At 43.4% G+C, this 24,502-nt stretch overlaps 1 long non-coding RNA gene across 1 annotated transcript in view; it reads right to left on the bottom strand.

The window, feature by feature from the left end:
• Window positions 1-24,109, bottom strand: part of LOC110260021 — an 89,562-nt gene extending 65,453 nt beyond the window's left edge. Inside the window, exon 1 of the long non-coding RNA XR_002342733.1 lies at window positions 23,136-24,109. This is a non-coding gene — a long non-coding RNA (uncharacterized LOC110260021). The remainder of the gene's footprint in view (window positions 1-23,135) is intronic.

The raw sequence follows: 24,502 nt of genomic DNA, 5'->3' as shown, positions 1-24,502 counted from the left end.
ACAATTTCCAGTATGGAAAAAGTGTTCTAATTTGAGCTGGGTATTGAAGAAAAGTAGGATTTCAGAAAATGGGAGTGGAAAAGTTGAATATTATGCCTAGTTCTAAATGAAGGGAACAGAATGTCCAAACACAAATGGATGAGAAAGCATAGAACATGTTTAAGGAAAGAGAGGGCACATCATTAAAATAGTAGGAGAGAAACACAGAAGGGCAGTATCAGGCCCGATTACAGAGGGCTTTGAATAGCTAAGGAACGTGAATTTTAGCTAATTGTATTTGATAAGCCCTAGAGGCTTTTGAACAAGGGAGTGATTTATTCAAGGCTATGACTTAAATAGACCAATCTGAGTCCTCAACAAAGTATTAACAGATAGAATCCAACAATATATTAAAAAAATCAATGTAACCCACAACATCAACAGGCGAAAAGTGAAAGAGAGAGAGAGAGAGAGAGAAAAAAAAATGATCATATAAATTGATTCATAGTTTTTGACAAAACCTAATACCCATTCATGGTAAGAATCCTCAGCAAACTAGGAAAAGAAGGGAACTTCATCAACTTGGTAAAGAACATCTACAGATACCTACAGCAAGCATATCTAATAGTGGGAAGTGACGGTTTTCCCCCAAGATCAAAAACAAGGCAAAGTTGTTCACTCTCACCGTTCCTCCTCATAATTATACTGGAAGTCCTAGCTACTACAATAAGACAACAAAAAGTGGGAAAATTTTGACTGATGGGAAAGGAAGACATGAAATGCTTTATCCACAGATGACATGATTACCTATGTAAATAGATCACTATGGCACCCAGTAAAGGAGGGAACCTTACTAAATTTGGTAGCACAATTTTTAATCAAGATATTAGAACTACTTTCTTAAGCTCATGTGAGAGCAGAGACCTGACAGAGCCCACATGAAAAACAAGCAAGCCTTGCTGTACAGCAGAAATTGACAGAACATTGTAGATCAACTATTAAAAAAGGCCGAATTCCCAATTTAAATAGCAAACTTGAACTGCATTGATATAGATCCTAAGGCACTTAAATGAAAAGTGAGGAACTTTGCTAGATGTCAGGTGTCAAGTCCTCTGTGCTGTTGAAGCTAACTCAGTAGCACTCTCCCTCTCCTCCTCCACCCAGAAATGAACTTCCGTTCTGAAGGGCTGGGCATAACGTGATAGCTGTGTACTAACTAATAAGCTACTTTATAATGGTTATGTCTTCATTTTATCTTCTTCCTCATCTTCTGCCAGGCTCAGCCCAAGCAATTAAAGTAACACTAGAAACAAAAATGACCACAATATAATCCAACATTTCCATATTTCTGTGATGGCCTCCAAGTGAGTAACTTCAGAACGTTTCAGCCAATGAGAATGTAGTTGACAGTGTGTAAGTTCCAACAGAAAATAAAAGGACATTTAAGACAAGTATAAGGTCATGAAAGAGAGAAATTAGGAGATTTAGAATCAGGTGGACAAACCAGAGTTTTGCACTGTTACCTCCAGCCCTGAGACAAACAAGTTTCATAACCTCTCTGGTCTCTCAGCTTTCTCACTGTTGCAATGAGAATCATAATAATACCAACCTAATGTTATGAGAATGAAATGTGAAAATATACATGAACTCTATTGACTGCAAATGGCTAAACAAATGTTCGGTTTGTTTAGCCACTTGGTAACGCAAAGCTTACCCATGAGACCATTAAGTACACAAAGCAGATGAGGGTACAGCCACTACAAAGAGCAGAAGGAGAATGCTGAGGGCTGGGGTGGACAACGAAGGCATCCCAAAGAATGAGGGGTTCCAGTTGAATCCTAAAGGATATAGAGTAGAATTCAGATAGATAAGGAAGACAGGAGAGTTGCTGGTGTAAAAGAGGAGCTCAAAAGTAATTATTGAAAGAATGAATGAATGGGAGGCAGAAACAAAAGAACAAATTGGAATCTTCACAGTATCTTCTAGAGACTGTGAAAGGGCCAAAGGTTACAATTAAAGAGGGCCTTTGACACTGCAGAAATTTTGTTTAAGTGAGTTTCCCTCTACAGGTGCCCGCATGAATCCTTGGGCATTTTCTGGAGCTAGGCATTACTGTTCCCCTTATCCTAGAGAGGCCACATGTCTATGGAAACCACACTGTGGCTTGTTTGACCCCTGGTACTGTGCTACCTATCACTCTGACCTATCTGTGACCTGTATATTTGGGTGAATACATTTCCTGTAGCCTCAGTGGGACAAGACAGATCTTGCACCTGCTGACAGATTTAGACACATACATTATCTCAACGGCCACTGGCCACTGTTCACTCTTGATAACCACTGCGTCACCTAGATTGCTAAAGTCAGCTTCCTCCACAAACCACAGTACAAAATATTCTCGTGGGAAAAAAAGAGGTGCCAAGGCATCTTCTGACTTTGGCGTTTGTGTTTTTAAGATGAAGTTTTCAAGTTCCATCATGGCTCAGCAGTTAGTGAACCCAACTAGTAACCATGAGGTGGTGGGTTCGATTCCTGGCCTCGCTCAGTAGGTTAAGGATCCAGTGTTGCCGTGAGCTGTGGTGTAGGTTGCAGATACAGCTCAGATCCCACATTGCTGTGGCTGTGGTGTAGGCCAACAGCTGGAGCTCCGACTGGACCCCTAGCCTGGGAACCTACATGTGCCACGAGTACAGCCCTAAAAAGATAAAAAGACAAAAAAAAAAAGTTTTCAGGTAAGAATAATGGTCAAGAGAGACAATGTGGCCATGGGAGAGATACAGAGGTTGAGTCTGAAAGCATCAGAGGAGAGAGGTAGAGGCAGCAGAAATTAATGGAAAGAACACTTGAGATTTGGGTTCTGGGCTAGGGCCTGCCATTAAATCTCTCTGTGATTTGGGACTGGTCACTTAGCCTCTCTGGGCATTCATTTTGTCATATGACCATCGGGAGGCTGAGGGAAGTGACCTCCAAGAATCTTGGAGCTCTTACATTCTAGGACTGCAAATGAAAGAGATCTTATGTTCTGGGCTGCCAAGAGTCAAGTCAAGCCCAACTCTTCTTTTCTGATGCTCCTTTATCCATTCTCCTCTACAGCCCCTAATGACTCAGAAAGGTAACTGGCCCCATTATGAGAGAGCCAATGAATAACTCAAGTTAGGTGGAATCAGTAGGTCTATTGTTTTTTTGTTTGCTACTCTCACTGTCCCACGAAGAAGAAAAAGCCACTGCAGGCAGGTTTCCCCTACCTACTGAGGCTTTCAGCGGGATGGCTCTTCGAGTCCTAGTCACTGAAACATCATTAGAGGTACCACTCTTTTGCTAGACATCAACAGACTGCCCTTTGCCTGGAGGACACAGACCAGAATGGCAAGGGTCTGCGAACTGTGTCTGATGAGGAACAGGTAGGAATCGGTATGCTTGGGCTGCCCAGGAGCAGACTTGAGAGAAGCATGATGAAAGGTGGATAGAGAGGGTAGGTTTGCTGGCTATTTGTTCCATAGGGCAGAACTGAGGGCCACCAGAGGAAGCTCCGGGTGGCGGGGTGGGGGCGTGCAGACGACATTACCGCAGGAAGAGGACATTGCCCAGAATAAGAGCATCCAAATATATCTCATGGGGGTAGTGACCTCCCTGCCCCAGGAAATGTTCTAGCCCCAAAGGCTCCTTGTCCGTCATACATTCTTCACAAGAGGGGTCAAAGGTTCTTCCCAAGGCAGAGGTTCTGCGATTCCACCAGAGTTGACTCCAAAGCTCAGCAAATGTTGTTCACCTTACTTTCTAGCTGCTTTTTTTTTTTTTTAACTTGCCTGAGTTCTTGTAAATTGAATCCCGTGCTTTGACCGTACTTAATGAGTTCTCCTCTGAGGGTGCAGGCTCTCCTAGGCTTTTTGTTTGAGGTCCCCCTGATTTCCATCTCTTCCCCTGATTAGAAGGCCTCCCAATGTGATCAGGAATAAAAGTTTAGACAGACACACAGATATGATTAAAGGTTTTGTGAAGTCAACTATGCTTTTGCAAAGTAAGAAAATGCCTTTATAAGTTTCCATTTTTTTCTGATCAGATCACTACAGAGAGGGGCCCAGCATGCTTGGGCTGTACAGGGAAGAATAAAATACAGTCACTTTTACACAGCATCTGCGTGGACCTCGCACAGGGCAGTGGTGGGTACTCGGAACAAACTCCATAGCAACCCAGAGAATGTACGGCCTCAAGGGTCATCTCAGGAGGCCTAAGGACAATGGACAATGGCCACTCTTATGCTGGTTTCAGGTTTCTTTGCCCACTTCTGAAGTTCTTGGCTCAGATTTCCACTCTTCAATTGTTTTCTAACTTGCACCTAAGACATTCCTCTTCAAGAAATCATTCTGTTTGACATGGCAATACTGTTTACAATCAGAAACAACCCAGCTCTCCAATGAAAAGAGGACTCTCTTGTTAAACTCTGAACTGCTCTTGCATTGCAACATCATGAAGCCCTGAGCAAGAAATATTTAAAATCCATGAAGCAACGTGTGCCAGAGAGTCAAGATCCCCAGACCCCATCCCTGTCTTCTGGTGTCCTCAATTCTTAAAAAGAGCTCCCAGCCAGAGAAGGGCTTCAAAATAGGAACCCCCCCCGCCCCCGTCCACAGTGTTCCCAAATTATCACCTCGCTAGCATTCCCCACAGTCTAACAGTTGGAGGGATCCCTCCCACCTTTGCAGAAAGCTAAAGAACTTTTACTGATAACCCCAACACTTTAGACCAAAGCCAAGCACCCCTGCCTCCCTGTCTCCCTGGAGAAAACAGTGCCTAGAAATACACATGCAGGGATCCTGGGCTGCTCACGTCCTCCACAGGGCCTGATGTCGCCTCCATACAATGACCCTAAGGGATCTTTTCAGGCATTTACGGTCCCTTAAATCCTAAACCCCTAGACATTTTCTTTTATTCACTTTGTTGATAAATCATATCGATTTTACTGGAGTCGTTGAACACTTCCTAACACGGGGAAAGTCACCCCATGTTGGCCAAAGAGAGCACCCAGCCCAATGTTTGTCCTCTGCTATCTGTCCTAACTCTACTCAGCTTAAGTTCGGCCCTTTCCCAAACTCCAGCCCACACTGGCCCTGCCTCTGCACATGCCTGAGAGCTTCCTCTGCGGGTCACACTCTGAATGTCAAACTTGTCTCTCTTTGGTTCTCCTTTAATTTGCCCTGTTTCCTTCATTGGACCGAAAGCTCCTGCTGCCACAGCCTGGAGCCCAGACCCAGGGAATTGAGCACAGGATGGGGGCCCATAGCGTGTGCTCACTAGGGACTTACAGAATTAACCTCCACACAGAGGCATTCCCAAATGGCCTAAGTAGCCCTTAATAATGCAGTAGGAATGCCATCCACGAGCTTATTTGTAACATGAATCAAGTAATTTGTCATACAAATCCTCCTAGGTATTAGCCTCTGGAATGTGGCTGGCAGCCATAGTCCCCTTTCTGAAATATGGAGCAAGTCCTCTAACTACAGAGGGATGGTAAAAGTTTATGTAACAGAGAATATTATATACGCCATGTATTGGAGCACGAAGGCATCATCGGCCCTGCCTCTCCTCCCTCCTCCGCCACCCTCCTCCTGGGCACACACAGAGCTCCCAGACACCTGCTGTCAGTTGATCCCACACTATTCCAGAGGCCCAGGCATCCTGAAACCCATCTGTCTCTCCATTTCACCCCAGTGTTTCCAGTTCTCCTGAGTCTCTCACTGCTGGTGTCCTTTGAGTCTCCCTTCAGGTCTCTTCCTCCTGCCATTATTTTCCCAGGCACCCATTTCTCAGGCAATAGGGGTGAGAATTCTTCCCAGTCTCCCAGCTGCCAGCCAGTGACCCTCTAGTGATGAGCAGGGCCATAAGTTTATTCTCCACTAATTAAAATGGAACAGACTAAAATGTCCTAAATTCAAGTTGTCCAAGATCTTGGAAAAAAAACTGCCCCATGTGTCTTACACTAGAGCCTCATCCTCAGCTCTGAAAGCTGTTTCTCCGGCAGAAGCAGAGCCCCACGACACACAGGGGCTCCCTGTCACCGAGCTGACTCAGTGTGCTGGCCCTGCCCTTCTCACATGCCTTGAAGGACCCCTTACGACATGAGCACGTGTGGCTTTCCACAGCTGAGGACCTGTGACAGCACACACTCTTGATCCCTGCAAACCCTGAAACGCGTGGAGTTTTAAAACAGGAAGGGAACTCCGGTGCTTTCAGTTTTTATCCCTCTATATATTCAGTCCTTGGAAATGTTCTGTCTACAGCTCAGCTCTGAAGGACAGACCTTTCCCCTCCGGCACTTGGCAGTCATGGAAAGGAAGCTTCCTTTTCACAAAACTTGAAAATTATTTTAGTTACAGAAAACCTGTGCCAAATTTCTCATGTGCACGTGCAAGGGCACACAAACACAGAAGCATGAATACTTCACTTGCAAAACTGCAAAGAAAGCCAGATTAGTGAAAATCAACCAGTATGTTGTTAAAAACATAATTCTATTATAGTTGAGGCCCATTCAACTGCAACGTATTTAACATTCAAATTACTCATTTCTTTTGTGTGGAAGAAAAAAAAAAGGGTACTTGGTGTCTTTCAAGGAATTTTTCCGTTTCATCTAAGTGGTCAAACTTACTGACATAAAGTTCAAAATATTTCTTTTTTTTTTTTTTTTTTTGTCTTTTGTTGTTGTTGTTGCTATTTCTTGGGCTGCTCCCGTGGCATATGGAGGTTCCCAGGCTAGGGGTTGAATCGGAGCTGTAGCCACCGGCCTACGCCAGAGCCACAGCAACGCAGGATCCCAGCCGCGTCAGCAACCTACACCACAGCTCACGGCAACGCCGGATCGTTAACCCACTGAGCAAGGGCAGGGACCGAACCCGCAACCCCATGGTTCCTAGTCAGATTCGTTAACCACTGCGCCATGACGGGAACTCCCCAAAATATTTCTTTATTACCCTTTCCAAAGAGATATCACCTCTCATTCCTGATACTGGTCATATGTGATATTTTTCTGATAAGTCTGACAAGGAGTTTATCATTTTTCATTATCTTCTCACAGAACCAGCTTTTGTTTTTTCCCTATTTATGGTATCTGTACATATTTTTCATTGTTTTCTTCTCTGGTCTCTATAATTTCCCTTTTCTGCTTACATTTTGGGTTTTATTTACTCTTCTTATTCTGCTTTCCTAAGGCGAAAGGTTAGGTCATTGTTTGGAGACTTTTTTCTTTCCTAATGTAGGCACTTTAGTGCTATGATTTTCCCCAGAAGAACTGCTTTAGCTGGATCCCACAAATTTTGAAATTGTTTTCATTTTCATTCAGTTTAATATACTTTCTAATTTCTCTATTGCTTCAACCCACATGTTATTTACAAGTATGTTATACAGTTTCCAAACATTGGGGAATTTTCCAGATAGCATTCATTTATTGATCTCTAGTTTAATTCCATTGTGGTCCCAAAACACACTTTATATGACTTAAGTCCTTTTAACTGTATTGAGACTTGCTTCATAGCCCAGAATTTGTTCTATTTTTGTCCATTTTCTATGTACATTTGACAAAAATATGTATTCTGCTCTTGTTGGATGGTGTGTTCTATGAAATATCGATTAAGTCATGTTGAGTGGTACTGTTGTTCAAGTCTTCTATATTCTTACTGATTTTCTGTCTGCTCTATAAATTATTGTGGGAAGTGAGTGTTAGAGTCATTTCCTAAAATTGTGACTTTTTCTATTCCTCCTTGCAATTCTATCAATTTTTGCTTTGTATATTTAGAAGCTCTATTTTTAGATGGATAAATGTTTAGGATTGCTGTCTTGATGAAATGAGGTCATTTTGAAATGACTCTAATTCCAGGTAATATTTATTATTCTAAAACCTACTCTGACATTAATATAACTGCTAGAGTTAATTTTTTACTATAACCCTATTTGTATCTTTATATATTACTAATTGTGAAAGGATTCCCATCATCTAGTTAATTAACACATCCATCACCTCACAGAATTTTTTTAATGAGAACATATACTCTCCACCAAATTTTAATTATATAATGCAATGTTGTCAACTGTAGTCACCTGGTTTTACCTTAGATCCTCAAACTTTATTCATTTTATAGCATTTTACCAACCTCTCCCTATTAAATCATTACACTTAAAATGAGTTCCTTATTTGCAGCATGTAGTTGGACCTTGCTTTTTTTAAATCCAGTCTGACAGTCTCTGCCTTTTAATTTGGGTTCTTATGGCATTTCCATTTAACATGATCATTGATATGCTGGAGTTTCTACTTACATCTTGATATTTGTTTTCTATTTGTCCTGTTTTTGTTCCTCCTTTCTTTCTTCTGCCTACTTTTGTATTAATTATTTCTTATGATTCATGTTATCTCCTTTGATGGCTCATTCAATAGACTCCACAGTGTTTGATTTAGAACTTCAAGCATCTTTTCTTTCAAGTCTTTACTCCTCACAAAGTAAGAGAACCCTACATCAGGACTTTCATTCTTTCCCTCTATGCTATTATTGACCTATATTTTACTTCTACCTGTTATAAAATTCACAATGCATTATTATTATTATTTGCTTTAAAATTCTACTATATTTTAAATATATTTAAATAATAAGGGGGAAAACCACATAGTTACTATCATTTCTGGTGATCTTTATTTCATGTGTTGATCCAGGATTATATCTGATATCATTTTCCTTCTACTTGAAGAAATTCCTTTAATATTTCTGGTAGTTCAGGTCTGCCAATAATGAAATTTTTCAGCTTTTTTAGGTCTGATAGTCTTTATTTTCACAGTGAAGGATATTGCCACTGGGTAAAGAATTCTATGTCAATATTTTTTTAAATTTCAAAACTTCAAAGATGTTGCCCCACTCTCTTCTTATTTACATTGTTTCAGTGAAATCTCTGCTATTATCTTTGTTCCTTTGTCCTTTTTCTCTGGTTGCCCAGCTGGTTTTCTCTTTGGCATAGATAACTAAGTAATTTGATTCTCATGTGCATTGGTTTAGCTTTCTTCCTTTTTCTTGCACTTCAGTTCATTGAATTCCTATAGATGTACAATATAGTTCTTATCAAATTTGGAAATTCTAAGACATATTCCTTTAAAGATTTTTCTTTCTACTCCCTTGGGATACCAAATGTATATATAATTGACCTTTTGAAATTGTCCCACAGTTCACTGATGTTGGTTTTTCCCAGCCTTTTTACCCTTTCATTTTGAATAGTTTCCCTGTCTCAAGCTCATTCATCTTTTTTCTGCAGTTGATATCATGCCACTAATTCCATCTAGCCTATTTTTCATTTAGACTTTATAGTTTTCACCTCTATAGTTCAGTCTGGGTCTTAATCTATCTTCCCTGCCTCTAAATATATTCAATGTTTTCTCTAGATTTTTAACATATGGTGTATAGTTATAATAAATGCTTTACTTTTGTTTACTAATTCTATCATCTATGTCATTTTTTGGTCACTTTCAATTGATTGATCTTTCTCCTCATTATTAGTTGTGGTTTTGTTTCTTTCATTGCACGCTTAAGAACTTTTAATTGTATGTCAAGCATTGTGAATTTTTTTATTTTTTAATGTTTTAGTAAAGTATGATTGATTTACAATGTTTCAGGTATACAAAGTGATTCAATTATATATCTATTCCTTTTCACATTATTTTCCATTATAGGTTATTATAAGATATTGAATGTAGATCCCTGTGATATTTATATATACACTAGGTCCTTGCTGGGTTTTTTTCCTTTTTTTTTTTTTTTTGTCTTTTTGTCTTTTAGGGCTGCATCTGTGGCATATGGAGGTTCCCAGGCTAGGGGTCCAATTGGAGCTACAGCTGCTGGCCTATACCACAGCCACAGCAATGTGGGATCCAAGCCACATCTGCAACCTACACCACAGCTCATGGCAACTACAGATCCTTAACCCACTGAGCAAAGCCAGGGATCAAACCCAAGTCCTCATGTATGCTAGTCAGGTTGGCTAACCACTGAGCCACAATGAGGACTCCAAACATCTTTTCTGATGACAATGCTATAAGACTAGAAATCAAAAAAAATAACAAAAACACAAACCTAGAAGCTAGACAAAATACTAAATAACCAATTAATCACTGAAGAAATTAAAGAGGAAATCAAAAACTACTTAGAGGCAAATGACAATGAAAACATGACGATCCAAAACCTATGGTATGCAGCAAAACCAGTTCTAAGAAGGAAGTTTATAGCAATGCAATCTTATCTCAGGAAACAAGAAAAATCTCAAACAATCTAACCTTACACCCAAAACAACCATAGAAAGAAGAACAAACAAAATCCAAAGTTAGTAGAAAGAAAGAAATCATAAAGATCAAAGCAGAAGGAGTTCCCATCGTGGCTCAGTGGTTAACGAATCCAACTAGGAACCATGAGGTTGCAGGTCCGATCCCTGGCCTTGCTCAGTGGGTTAACGATCCGGCGTTGCCGTGAGCTGTGGTGTAGGTTGCAGATGAGGCTCGGATCCCTCATTGCTGTGGCTCTGATGTAGGTTGGCAGCAACAGCTCCAATTACACCCCTAGCCAGGGAACCTCCATATGCCGCAGGAGCGGCCCTATAAAAGGCAAAAAGACAAAAAATAAAAAGAGAGAGAGGATCACACACCATGATCAAGTGGGATTTATCCCAGGGCTGCAAGCTGTCTTCAATGTCTGAAAATCACATTAACAAACTGAAGAATAAAACCCATATCATCTCAATAGATTCAGAAAAACCTTTTGACAAAATTCAACACCAATCTTTGATAAACACTCTCCAGAAAGTGAGCATAGACGGAAGCTACCTCAACATAATAAAGGCCATATATGGCAAACCATAGCTAACATTCTCAACAGTGAAAAGCTGAAGGCATTTCCACTAAGATCTATGTCGGAGTCTATTCCTGTTTTGCACATGGGTTCATTTAGACACTGTCAATTTTATCTTGTTGGATGCTGGATCATTTTGCATTCATATAAATATTTAAGCTTTGTTCTAAGATGGAGTTACTTGGAAACACTGATTCATTCAGCCTTTTCTTTTATGCACCAGACCAGCATGTCGTCTAGGGTTTACTTTTCTATCACAGGAAAACCCTTCTTAGTGACTCTAGCCAACACCCTGTAAGTTTCTAGTCTGGCTCCTGGGACTAAGCACTATTCTCAATTATGTGTGATCTCTGGTGACTGTCCCCTCTGATCCTTAAGGTGGTTCTTCCTCAGTGCTCAGCAAGTTTTCTCACAGGCATGCACTGATCAGTACTCAAAATACTTGAGGGGGACCCTCTATTTATCTCTAGAACTCTGCATGCAGTTATCTTCTATTGTCTCCTCTGAAAAGTCTAGCCACCTGGGCTTCCTCAGACTCTGGTTCTATCTCCTTAGCTTAAGGCTAGTGGACAGTTTCTGGGCTCCACTTCCCTCATCCATAGGCTGAAATTTTTCTCCAGGCAATAAGCTGGGGAAACTATAAGACTCACTCATTTATGTCTCTCAGGGATTACTGTTTTTGTTGCTTGATGTCCAGTCTTGAGAGCTATAGTTTCATATATATATATTGTGTGTGTGTGTGTGTGTGTGTGTGTGTGTGTGTGTGTGGTGTTTCTGGTTTTTGGGTTTTTTGTTTTTTGTTTTTAGGTGTTTCAGGCAGGAGGGTAAATCTAGTTCCTGTTATTCCATATTGGGCAGAAGTGAAAGGACCGTGGACATCATTTTAATATTTGGCTACAGTGGTATCCATGCTAGAGTAAAAAATATGTGGGATAAAAATGAAGTTTATCCAAAAAACATATCATAAAATTTAAAGAGATGATAAAATTATTTTCCAAGGATATGAAGAGCCAGGAGCAAAATACCTTCAAATACATTCATGTCAAGTAAGTCAAAGGAACAAACTTTAACTGAAGCAGTGGCAGAGTTCATTGTAATCTTGGTGAAGTTAATAAACTGTCACAAATATTAGCAATGTGAAATTTGATATTGAATGTAGAGGAATGGGCTTATTGAAGGTAGACGTCAGGGACCAGAGCCCTGTCCCAGTGCCACGGGCAGGAATCAAGCCCTGTGGCCTGGTCAGTGTCTTCTCTGATCAATAGGAAACGTGTGTCAGAAGCCCTGAGTCACTCAAATTGAAATAACCCAATTGTTTTCCTATTGGATAAGTGCCTTTCCAAACCCTAGGAGATTTAAAATTAAGTATAGAAATGATTAAATAAATCAAATCTATACTAAAGATGTTAAATTTAGGAACAATCTGTATAAGTCAAGTCCATATAATGTTTAAGAGAATTTATATATTAGCGTATCTAACAAATTAGCCTTATGAGCTTGGAATTAACATATACACACTACTATGTATTAAACGGATAACCAACAAGGACTGAATGTATAGAACAGGGAACTACTGTCAATATTCTGTAATAACCAATAATGGAAAAGAATCTTAAAAAATAGGTATACACATATGTATAACTGAAACACTTTGCTATACATCTGAAACTAACAACAATGTAAACCAAATATACCATATCAAGTATTTAAAAAAAAATTTAAGGAGAAAAAAGTGCAATGAAAAAAAATAGACTTAGGATCCTAATTTACAAAGTGTATTACTTTGAGACTTGTGATTTTAAGTTAAAATTCTAAGATGCATTAGGTTTATAAAGAACACCAGGAATTATCTTATGTGTTTAAATTATTATATTTTTTAAAATTACAGAAATACTTCAGAAGATACTGTTAGTTAATCAGACATTTGGAACACTTAAAAATAGAATTTGAATTTTAACGGCAGTCAATATTTTAGAGGAAATTATAATGGGCTCCCTTCAACATGATTCTGAGTATTTGCTAGATTGACAAGTAGAATTATGAAGTTTGCTGTTTCAACTTAAAACACCCAAGGGAAAACAAGAGTATTCTATCTCAAATGTAAATATAAATTTTGAAACAAAAGTTCCTGAATAATCTTCTGTCTGTCAATGCTCCCTTCCTTACCTGAATAACAAAAAAATCACAATGGCACCACAAACCCCAGCCCTCCTAAAGCACAGTGTAAAAAATACTGCTGTACACTGTGGGCAGTCATTGGTGGGTTTTCATAGGCTATAGACAGCTAACCATTCTTGAATGCTAACTCTGTTCCAGGCACTGTTCTTTACTGATTTGCTCATTGAATTGTCACAATGACCCTCCAAAATAGGGTTTGTTTTTAATCCTAGTTTTACCAGTGAGGCAGCTAAGGTTCACAACCAGGATGTGGTGGAGCTGGGGTTCAAACCCAGGCCTCTTAATCCAGAGTCTGTACCTTCCACATCCATGCCATGTGCAATATAATTCCTTTAGGTTTGGTTTTGTTTGCCTTTGTTTTCAAAGAGTGCTGGAGGATACAAAGACCGTTAATCATGGGACCTGCCTTCAGGGGGCTACCAACCTTCCTATCTCTGCCATTCAAATACCTGCTATCCGCCAGTGAGCTAAAGGGTCAGTCCAATGCATATTAACATGTCTGTAAGTAGCTTTCATAATTTAGGGTCTGGTCTTGCCTTAAAGTTGCCAGGTTCTAGAAACTTGGTTATTTCTTCCTTTATTCACTTGGATCAAAGGGACAGGACACATAATCATTTTTCCACTTGTTTGAGCAGAACCCATTACAGTTGCTGAGAAGTGGTAATTGAGTTTATCAAATGAAATTATCTCCACTCTACCCACCTCCTCTTCAGCTTGCTTTTCTCAATCAGGAGGAACCAACACCACCTTTCACAAAGGACACTTGCATATTTGAATGGCTTCCCAGGAGTCTTTGAGTGGCATATAATTACACTTAATTTAATTTTTTTGTCATTAGTCCCAGAGGCTTTGATCCAAAGTCTGTATTATTCTGATACAAGGAAAATAAAGTTCCACCTCAAATTCAATATTTGCCTTTGAGTACAGTTTGCTGTTCATTGTACAACTGATTTTCTGGTAAAGTCTTTGGTTTTCAGCAGCCACTTTGGGGCTTGGCATCTTTTCCAGTTCCTTGTATTTCCTCATCAGGTCTCAGGTCACCAGGAGCCCAAGAACACTCAGGTTTCAGAGACACTTCCAGACACGAGGTCCCAGGAGGTGACACATACAGGAATCTCACATCTCTTGTATCATCCATGTGAGGCCAGCCACCCTGACCTTGAATTTAGGGGATAGGCTGTTCATGTCGAAAACACACATGGATGAAGAGGAAATGAAGTTTTTGTGCTTCATTTGTTTCAAGTAATGTACCCTACACAAGTCATAAATTGGCCAATTCTCCATTTTTAAATTAACATTTATTAAGTACCTGGAGTATGAGAATGCATTATACTTAATCTCAAGAAGCTAACACTATCGTAAAAGAAAGACTAGAAAAGGTCAGCAGTAGAAGGATGCCAAAAGAAGTACAGGATGTCATAGAGGTGCAAAAATACACAGAAGACTCTCAGAAAGAGGAATTAACTTACCAGGCCATTCTTCTTCAACTTTGGGCAAAGTCCCCTCCCTCCTTGGAGGCTAAACCAACCACTGCATCATTCCCAACTCCCTATTACCATAATTCTTTAGGAGCTGCCTGGCTTCTCCCCAACTAGATTGAGGAGTTTATCACCCAGATCTACTGATTTCCTTTTCACCCCAATTCCCAGCATCATCTCGGGGAAATTTGGTATTCACGTCAATGGTATTTAGCATTCCAGTCTCCAGGGACCTTTACCTCCTGTCCACATTGGGCTGCCCACCCCCTTGGTCCGACCTTCTATACTACAAACACCCAGCCACTTCATCCTTACACGCTTAACCTTAATACTCCACTCTCAGATCATAACCTGCAGTTCCTCCAGCTCTTGCTCAGGTCCTCCCACGCCTACTCTCTGACCTCATCTTGACCCCTGAGCTCCTGATGCTACCTGGTTCTCCGTATCTGTCAGCATCTCCCAACTTCACTTCCTTCTCCACCTACAGGGTTTCGCTTCCATTGTTCTCTCGCCCAAGCTCTATCATCTGCTTGTCTTACCATCACATCTACCCCATCAACTCCTAAACCTGAGTTGACCTAAATATCCACCTTCTATATCAGGGTTCCTTTGAAGGCTGCTGGAGAAAATCTCACAACTGTGGGACGGGCCCCCGAAAATTCACAGCATCAGCTGCAACTTCATCACTCTCAGCAGCTCCCCTACAATTTACCCCTTTTCCCCTCAGGTTCCTAACTTTTGTGGTTTTCACCAAATTCCTAACTCAACTCCCTTCTGTCTTTGTTGACCCTCATTCTTATTTTAGAGAAATTACACATTAAAATCTCTCAATTTTCTGCCCCTCCACAGCCACTACCTAGAAATCTATCTAGGTCTTCCCTCAGCATTACCCTTGCTCAGAAAAAAAGATATTCCGGATGTTCAGATGTATCTGAATATTATCACCAACCTGACCTCAAGGACCCGGGTCCATCAGAAACAATTTCTCTTCTGTAACTATCAGCCTATGGATTCCTCCTGGATTCTTTACTTCTTCCCGTAAACAAGCTCATGCCTCTTCTTTTCCAAAGAATTCTCCTCCAACCCATCCCTCCCCTCTCACTCTTTCACTACAGTGTACCATTCTTCCACAGCCATGCACGCTTACAGGACGGTCTTCACTTTCTCACCTCCCATCCACTCCCCAACATGGACCATCTGGCTTCCACCCTTCTCACACCACCGGAAAAGCCCGGGAAACATCCACACCAGGTGTCTCATGGACAGCTCAAACTCACCATGTCCCAAACTCACCTTCTCATCTCTAGACCCAAACTTCTTTCTCCCACAATCCTTACCAGCTCAATTGAGGGTAATGCCATCCTTCCAGTTGTTCATGCTTAGAAATTCAAAACAACTCATTTTCCTTTCTCTCATATCCCATAACCCAATCCATTAGGAAGTATGTTGTCTGTACCATCAAAATAGATCCAGAATTTGACACTTCCAACCACTTCCCGTGCCACAATCCAGGCTCAAGAGATCTTGCCTAGGTTACCACAATAGCACAACTCCCTGCTGCCCCCTTCCCTCTTACCGTCTGTCATCAATGCAGTAGCCAGATTCATGTGCATTTTTAAAGCCTAAGCTATTCCATGTCATTCCTTGGCTTGAAACATTCTAGTCACTACCCAAAGTCAAAGTCCTTCCCATGGTCTGCCCAGCCCTAGAAGCTTTGCCTCTACTCTATACCTTACCTCCTTGACATTACTTCCTACTCCCTCTCCCTCACTGACCCCTAGCCATGCTGGACTCCTTGCCATTCCAGACAGATTCCACCTTGAGGAAACTGTCACTGGCTATATGCGTTTTTGGCCAAAATGCTTACCCCCAGATATTCATGTGGTCAGCTTCTCACCACTTTCAAGATTTTGCTTACTTGTAACTTTCTGATCATTGGACCATATTTAAAATCACCACCCCTGCCCATCATGCCTGATTTCCCCCTTAATATGTTTGACTTTTCATCTGCAGCACTTACCACCTTCTAGCATGCTATAAATACCCTTGTTTGTTATATTCTTTCTCTATGGGCTGTCTCCCCTCACTAGAATGGAATTATTTGCTGATATATTGCAAGTTCTAAGAACAGTACAGCACACAATAGGTATTCAATATGTATTTGTTGGAAGTGACTTTGATTGCCAAGGTCACCAGTGATCCAAAGGAAACTCTCCAGGCCTCACCTCTGTGGATATCCCTCCAGCTGACACTGTGGACCAGTGCATCTCCCTTGAACCTCCCTCCTCTCATTTTCCTTCTACATCTCTCGCCACTGCAGCTGCCTGTTTATAGGTTTCTCTTCCTGGAGGTGGTGACAGTCCTCCCAGCTCCATTCTCCTCCCCAGTCTTTACATTCTCCCTAAACAAGGGCATCCACTCGAGGTCTCAACCTGCCACCTGAACACTGACTGCTCTAAAACTCACACCTTCAGACAGACCTGTCTACAGCTTTAGACCTCTGTAATCATCTGGTCACCAGACAATCTGAAACTCTATGGTCCAAACCTGCCACCTTCCCAAGCTCCCTTTCTCGGTGAGTACCACTCACCCGGTTATCCAAACCCGAGACCTGGGGGTCGTCCCAGACCACTCTCCCCTCTCTCTCTCATCCTCCACATCCAATCCATCACCAGCTCCCTTGTTTCCACCCCCACGGCCACCTCTCATCACCTCTTACTTGAACTGCCATCCGGGCTGCTCACTCACTCTGCTTCTAACCTTGCCTCTCCAGCCCTCCCCAACCCCCATGTGGTCAGCGTGGTCATTCAGTCAGGTTGCTTCCTGGCCTCTCTGCAATCTACAGAGGAAAGTCTCAACTCCCCGCAGGCAGGAGTCCCAAGCCCTCCCCTCCAACCACTGCCCCCTCACAGCCCACTCAGACAGTCCTGAACCCACGCTAGCAATCACCCCTGGACGTGCAGGCCTGCTCATGCCTCCAAGCCTTTGCGTAGGCTTTTCCCTGCTGGTCAAGTCCCACCCTGCCTTCCTCTCTTTAGACATCTCATTCTTCAAAGTTCAGGTGCCACGTCCTCCTAAAGACCTCGTCCAATTCCCCCAAGCAACCCAGAGCATTCCGCCCATTCTTCAGCTACCTACATGCCTCCACCGCAGCAATTATCCTGTGGTCTTGTAATTATAATAAACCCTCCCTTTGACCTCCCATGGTGGTTGTGAGGGTCAGATCATAATAGGGGAAAGGGCTAGGTAAGCTGTAAAACCTCGAATAGCTCTTAGCCATGAAGGGAGGCAGAAGCAAATAGTGAGAGACCCAAGGAAACAATTACAGTATGATATAATGAGAGTATCCTGACCATGCAGCTTTAGATGTGGAAACTGAGGCTCAAAGCCCTTCACGCTTCAACAAGGAGAAACAAGACTTGGATCTAACTGTCAGTCAATTATACTTCATTTTAAAAAAAGACTTGGATCTAAGCATCCTGATAACTGCAGAACATTAGTCAGGGTTCTCAAGTATAGCAAACAGAACCTACTCTTGCTTTTTCAGCAAAAATGCTGCAACCCAGGGAATTCAGTTCTTACAGAATGGATTGTGGAAAGAACATGAGCAAAGAGCTCTAGACTGGGCCATCAGGAATGGCAACCAGAACCTGTCACCTAGGAATTCCCATTGTGGCTCAGTGGGTTAAGGACCCAAAGTGGCCTCTGTGAGGATGCAGGTTCGATCCCTGGTCTCACTCAGTGGGTTAAGGATCTGGCGTTGCCACAAGCTACCATGTAGGTCACAGATGCAGCTTGGATCTGGTTTTGCTGTGGCTGTAGTGCAGGCTGGCAGCTGCAGCTCTGACTTGACCCCTAGCCCGGGAATGTCCATATGCCATGGGTACAGTCGTAAAAAGAAAAAAAAAAAGTGATCTCAGAAGGCTCTCTGGATGATCCAACCAATAAAGATCTTACTAAAGAAAAAACTAAAATAAACCTGCCACCTAACTTGCCCACCAGGGGAGCTTCCAACTCTGCCAGAATCAAGATGGCAGGGAACCAAATCTCAGCAAGCAGAGTCTTTGCAATCAAGAGCACACTGCCAAAACTCCAGTCTCAAAATCTGTGAGGCACTGCCACCCCAGTGACCGGACCTGGAGTCCCAGCTGTAGAAACATCCTCACCCAGATTCACATTGGTCACCAGCAAGAATCACCGCAACATGAAGACAACGTCCCTTCATTTCCACCTCCAGATACTGCATTAGTACATCGAGTGATGGAAATTTAATCCAGAAGCCTAGGAGCAAGGGAATCTGGGAAGTGATATTTTTAGCTTGCTAGCCTCTCAGGCACAGGAAGACACATTAGAAGGAGTTTTAAATGGATGTCAAGTGCCAACCCATGGCACCTACCCCACAGCACTAAGAGGGAATTGCATCAAGGGACATTCATCTCGTTATGAAAAGCTCCTCTCAGGGAGACACCGTGTTTGCTTGTTAGTTGGTTGGCTGGGTTTTTTACACAAAGACTTGAAGGACATTTTGGTTCCTAGGTGGATAAAGTTTTTCCTAGTAAGAACTGCTGAAAGAAATTCCTCACGTGGGGACATTCCATGGAGAACATCACATGATGTGACATACGGTGTCTCCAACAGCAGATACAGACCAGGCATTTGTGTGCTAGTTTTCAGGGCACTTTTGCTAAAAGCAAAGGTATGACATGGACGTGGAATCAGGGACCTCACTTGTTCCTCAAGTGTCATTAGACTGTCTGACACTTAGGTGGGTCACTTTCAAACTGTGCTCCTTGGAGCCTACAGATTCACGGAGGAGCCTGGAGACTCTGGGTTCCCTCTCCCAGAGCAGCCAGAGCTTCCTTTGTCTTATCTCATGTCCACATAAAATTCCCTTTGAAGAAAAGGATTTAATTGCTTTAAAATTTTTTTCTTTTAATCTTTGAAAATTAGTCTTTGACCAACTCTCCTAAGAGTTACTTCTTAGAACCAACTTTTGGTAGGAGCCCAACGGTGGACAATGTGAAATTTGACACCGGCCCACACGACCAGAATTCTGTTCGGCTGATCCAGACAGATTCAGAAGCTCTTGAGAGGCCTGAGATGGCCAATTATGAGGCCGCCTTTTCCAGATGGCAAAAGTCTGTGTGTTTTCTCCACCGTTGCCCACAGAACCCAGGTCCAGGCTGGGACCATGACACAAAATAAATTGCAGGATGTCAGCGTACAAGAAGAGCTTGGAGGGTCTCCATCCCAGGACCCTCATTTCACAGATGGGAAAGCTGAGGTCGGAAGGAGGGAGGGACTGGTTATCCACAGAGCTGGGTCCTCCCTCCCCACCCAACTCCCTATTGTGGGCACTTACACCTATCTGCTCCTGCCAGTTCTACATTTAATCAATGTCTTGCTTGCATCTGCAACTGCCTTAGAATTAAAATGCACACCCCACAATGCTAGCAGTGTTCTGCTGCAGGGGAGTGAGCAGTGACTAGAGATCAGTGATTCCAAGGAAACTGCAGCAAATAAACGTCTCCATCGATCATCTGAGCAGCTGTCTGAAAGGGTCTGAATTGAGGAATAAAGTGCCTCCTGCTGCCTTTTCCCTTCCAGAAAAGGATCTACCATTTTTGTTGTTTCTCTCCCCGCTTCTTAGGCAGAACTCCTGGTCTCCATCCCAAAACAGAGCCAGCCAAGCGTGGCTCAGCTGCCTACCCATCCAGCAGCAATAGCAGAATCCTGTCTCTGCAGGGAGAGGGACATCAGTCCTGGTGAAGGAAGCCCAGCCATGGCTGGAGACCTATCCCCCAGGCCAAGATCTGCTCTCAGTTCCTTAAAGCGATTGGTGGCTAGTCCATAGTATTCACAATAGCCAAGACATGGAAACAACCGAAATGTCCATGACAGATGATTGGATTAGGAAGAAGTGGTATATGGACACAATGGAATACCACTCAGCCATTAATAAAGAACAAAATAATGCCATTTGCAGCAACATGGATGGAACTAGAGACTCTCATACTGAGTGAAGTCAGTCCGAAAGAGAAAGACAAATACTATATGATAGCACTTATATCTGGAATCTAATACACAACACAAATGAAACTTCCCATAGAAAAGAAAATCATGGACTTGGAGAATAGACTTGTGGTTGCCAAGGGGGGAGGGGGAGGGAGTGGGAGGGACTGGGAGCTTGGGGTTAATAGATGCAGACTATTATTACCTTTGGAATGGATTAGCAATGAGATCCTGCTGTGTAGCACTGGGAACTATGTCTAGTCACTTATGATGGAGCATGATAATGTGAGAAAATAGAATGTATACATATATGTGTAACTGGGTCACCATGCTGTACAGTAGAAAAAAAAATTGTATTGGGGAAATAACAGTTTTAAAAAATAGAATAAAAGTTAATTAATTAATTTTTAAAAAAGAAAGAAAATGTGGTACATATATACAATGGAATACTACTCAGCCATAAAAAAGAACAAAATAATCCCATTTGCAGCAACATGGATGGAACCAGAAACTTTCATACTAAGTGAAAGAAGTCAAAAAAAGACAAATAGCTTATGATATCACTTATATCTGGTATCTAATATACGGCACAGATGAACCTGTCCACAGAAAAGAAACAAACTCATGGACTTGGAGAATAGACTTGTGGTTGCTGAGGAGGAAGGAGTGGGATGGACTGGGAGTTTGGGGTTAGTAAATGCAAACTACAGCATTTGGAGTGACTAAGCATTGAGATCCTACTGAGTAGCATAGGGAACTACATCTAATTGCTTGGAGGATAATGTGAGAAAAAGAATGTAGATGCATATGTAGGACTGGGTCACTTTGCTGCACAGCAGAAATTGACAGAACATTGTAAATCGACCATAATAAAAAAATTTTAAATAATAATCAAAGAAAAGAAAAAGGGACTGGTAGCTAGAGGCCGAGTCAGGACACAGGGACAGGGCCGTCTGACATGCCCAGGAGGCTGGAGTGGTGAGAAGAGCCATTTGGAGGCATGCCATCAATTGCGGACATCCCCCCTCCTTCCCGCCCACCTGTTACTCCTTGTATTGGGCCACATGAAATCAGTCACTGCAGGGGCCACATCTTTAAGGATGAACATTCTCCCCTCGGTAGGCTTTCCCCTACGGCCTTGCCCACTTCTTCCAAGGTGCTGGTAGCCTCCCAGTGTCTGAGGCCTAAGCTCAGTCAAAGCCTATGGATCCCTCCTGCCTAATGGCTTTTGTTTCCGTTGCCTGGGTCCCATCTTGGTCCCCCACCATCCTCTCTGGCCATCTTGGTCCCACACACCATCCTCTCTGGCCATCTTGGTCCCCCCACCATCCTCTCCTCCTCTCGGGCCCTCCAACCCTCTCTCATACACCAACAGCCACATGAACCTTCCTCACACCACTCTGCATGGGATCCTCACTCATAAACTTGCAGTGTCCCCCCATGACTTCAAGTGGCTTGGCCTCGTACCAAGTTCCCAGAATTATCTCCCATGAAGGGCACACTTGCATGTACACACACACACAGCTTCCGATTAAGCCAGGATGAGGTCCCCACTGTTCCTAGGAAATGTTCCACGGACCCCTATCATTGTGCCATTGTTCTCACCACTTCCCCAACCTGGGACCTCCTCCTCCGTAATGTGTACACGTCTAAATCCCACTCATCTTTCCATCTTTCCCTCTTCTTTTCACCTTCCAGGTCCCCAGAAAGGCCGGCCCAGCATGCCTGCACACCCCATTTTCATCTGCACCATCTATATGAACAGAGCCCGCAGGCAGCTGGCCTGCGACAGCGAGCACATGTCACTGCTCCCATTTTGCAGAAGTACCTCCTCAAGGTCGCACCCCAATGGGTCGTTTCAGCAGAACTCGCCTGGGTCTCCAGCCCAGCCCAGTCCTCTCCCAGGAGCCCCACAATGCCAGAGGCAGAGCAGCCAGGGGGCTGGAAGGAGGAGGAAGCCATGGGGGAAGGGAAGAAGCAGTGAGTAATGGCTCCCCAGTCAGCCAGAAAAAATAGGGCAAGCTCGGCCCCAGGAAGCATCCAACACAGCACCCACCGCGTGACCAGCCAGACCTGGAGCCCGAGGAGTGGGCTGCTTCCTCACCCTGTGGTAAAAACAGGAGGGGGCAGTGTTTCTGGTTTCCTGGGAGGTAGGCCTGAGGCCACTGCCATTTTTTGCATATTTCTGTGTTATCACATTGACTTGGGGGAGTCTGACAGTTTGTTAGGCTGTGTAGGAAAACACAGCAGCCAGGCCTGAACAGGGCGCTTTTGTCCACAGCTGACACCCTGGCCCGGAGCCCGGCTCAGCTTCAGGGAAGATTTAGGTCAGAAGGAAAATGGAGGTGGGGGTGGGGTTGCAGCCTTCCCAGCTGGTCTAGCACAAGATTAGGGAGAGGCTTTCCCTCTTCCCACGGTCACACCTCTGCCCCCTTGGGGAGGGGGAAGCTGGCCTTACCTTAGCCTGGGCTGCCAACTTTGAGAAGAAGGGAGGGTAGGCCTCACAGGGCCTGCAAACGACCTCTTTGGCAAATTCCCATCGTGCTGGAAACTCCCTGGGGCCATGCTGTTCACCTGCCCCCACTTTCCAGCCAGCTCAAGTCAGAAGCTCTTTCCTTACCTGTTAGAAGGGTGCAGGCCCAAGTGAAGGTGGATGTGACCCCACAGAAGCTTCCAGTCAGCTGGGGAGGTGGCCACAGAGCTGAGAGCGATTTCCAAAGCACATGAGCTTCAAGAGGCAGAAGGGCTGTGGTCCTGAGTCACGTAGAGTTTGAGGGCTGTGTCTGCTTAATAGGAAGTTCAGTTTCCACAGTGCAGGCTACTCAAAGGGGGGCTTTGGAGGAGCAGCCCTTTGACCACCCCCTGCCACATTTCCCCCTGAAACACTCCTTTTCACAGGGATCAGCCAGAGAACCCACCTTGAAAACCAGGGCGTCTCGCCCATGCGCATTTTTAGGGTTGGCAAATAGGCTTCAGGTGCCCCGCATCTTTTTTGAAAAGGAGCACCACCTGCGCAGGCCTGGCTCCTCCAGCGGCCGCGTGATGCTCTCCTGCTGGCCTCGCCTGCCATCTTCTGGACAAAAGTGGTACTGCTGCCAGCGAGAGGCTACTTGGGCGGAGGATTCTGAAGCAAATTTGAAAACCCCCCTGGGGAGGGCCGTGAAAAAGAACTACTCTTGAATGCCCATAAACCAGTCCTCAATTCATGTTATGCAGCACAGATACATCTCTTTGCTGTTTGTATTGTTTTGTTTGGTTTTCTGGCTGCAGCCCGTGAAATGTTCCCAGGCCAGGGATGCCACGGCAGTGACCCAAGCCACAGCCATGACAACACTGGATCCTTAACCTGCTAGGCTGCCGTGGAACTCCATATTTTACATCATTTCCAGTGTGTCTTGCCTCACTTACCACTCAACAAGCATGTAGTTGAATACCAGCTATGAGCCACATGCCATGCTAGGTGCTGAGGGAACAGATGAATCACAGGCCTTGTCCTGAAAGAAAGCCTGAAGTCTTTTTGTATGAGCCTAAAACTTCTTTTTTAAATCAAGGGGACTTTGGGGGGGTTGGTTTTTGTCTTTTTAGGGCTGCACCTGCGGCATATGGAAGTTTCCAGGCTAGGCATTGAATCAGAGCTGTAGCGGCTGGCTTACGCCACAGCCACAGCAACACCAGATCCTTAACTCACTGAGCGAGGCCAGGGATTGAACCTGTGTCCTCATGGATGCTAGTCAGATTCGTTTCCACTGAGCCACGACAGGAACTCCCTAAATTAAGAGTTTAAAAAGACAAACAAAAAAAAGACTTAAGTCTTTGGGACGAACCTAAAATTTCTCTAAAAAGTAAAAAAAAAAAAAAAAAAAAACAAAACCCTGAGGTCTAGAAACATGTGAGCCAATGGTAACATTACAATGTGATCAGTGCCACGGGGCTGGGGGGTGGACCACACACACCCTAAGGCCCGCAAAGAGGAAGTCCACTTGGTGC

Source organism: Sus scrofa, chromosome 3 (assembly GCF_000003025.6).
Source record: "Sus scrofa isolate TJ Tabasco breed Duroc chromosome 3, Sscrofa11.1, whole genome shotgun sequence".
Lineage (NCBI taxonomy): Eukaryota > Metazoa > Chordata > Mammalia > Artiodactyla > Suidae > Sus > Sus scrofa.
The sequence above is the reverse complement of the archived record's forward strand: the minus strand, read 5'-3'. Positions and strand labels throughout refer to the sequence as shown.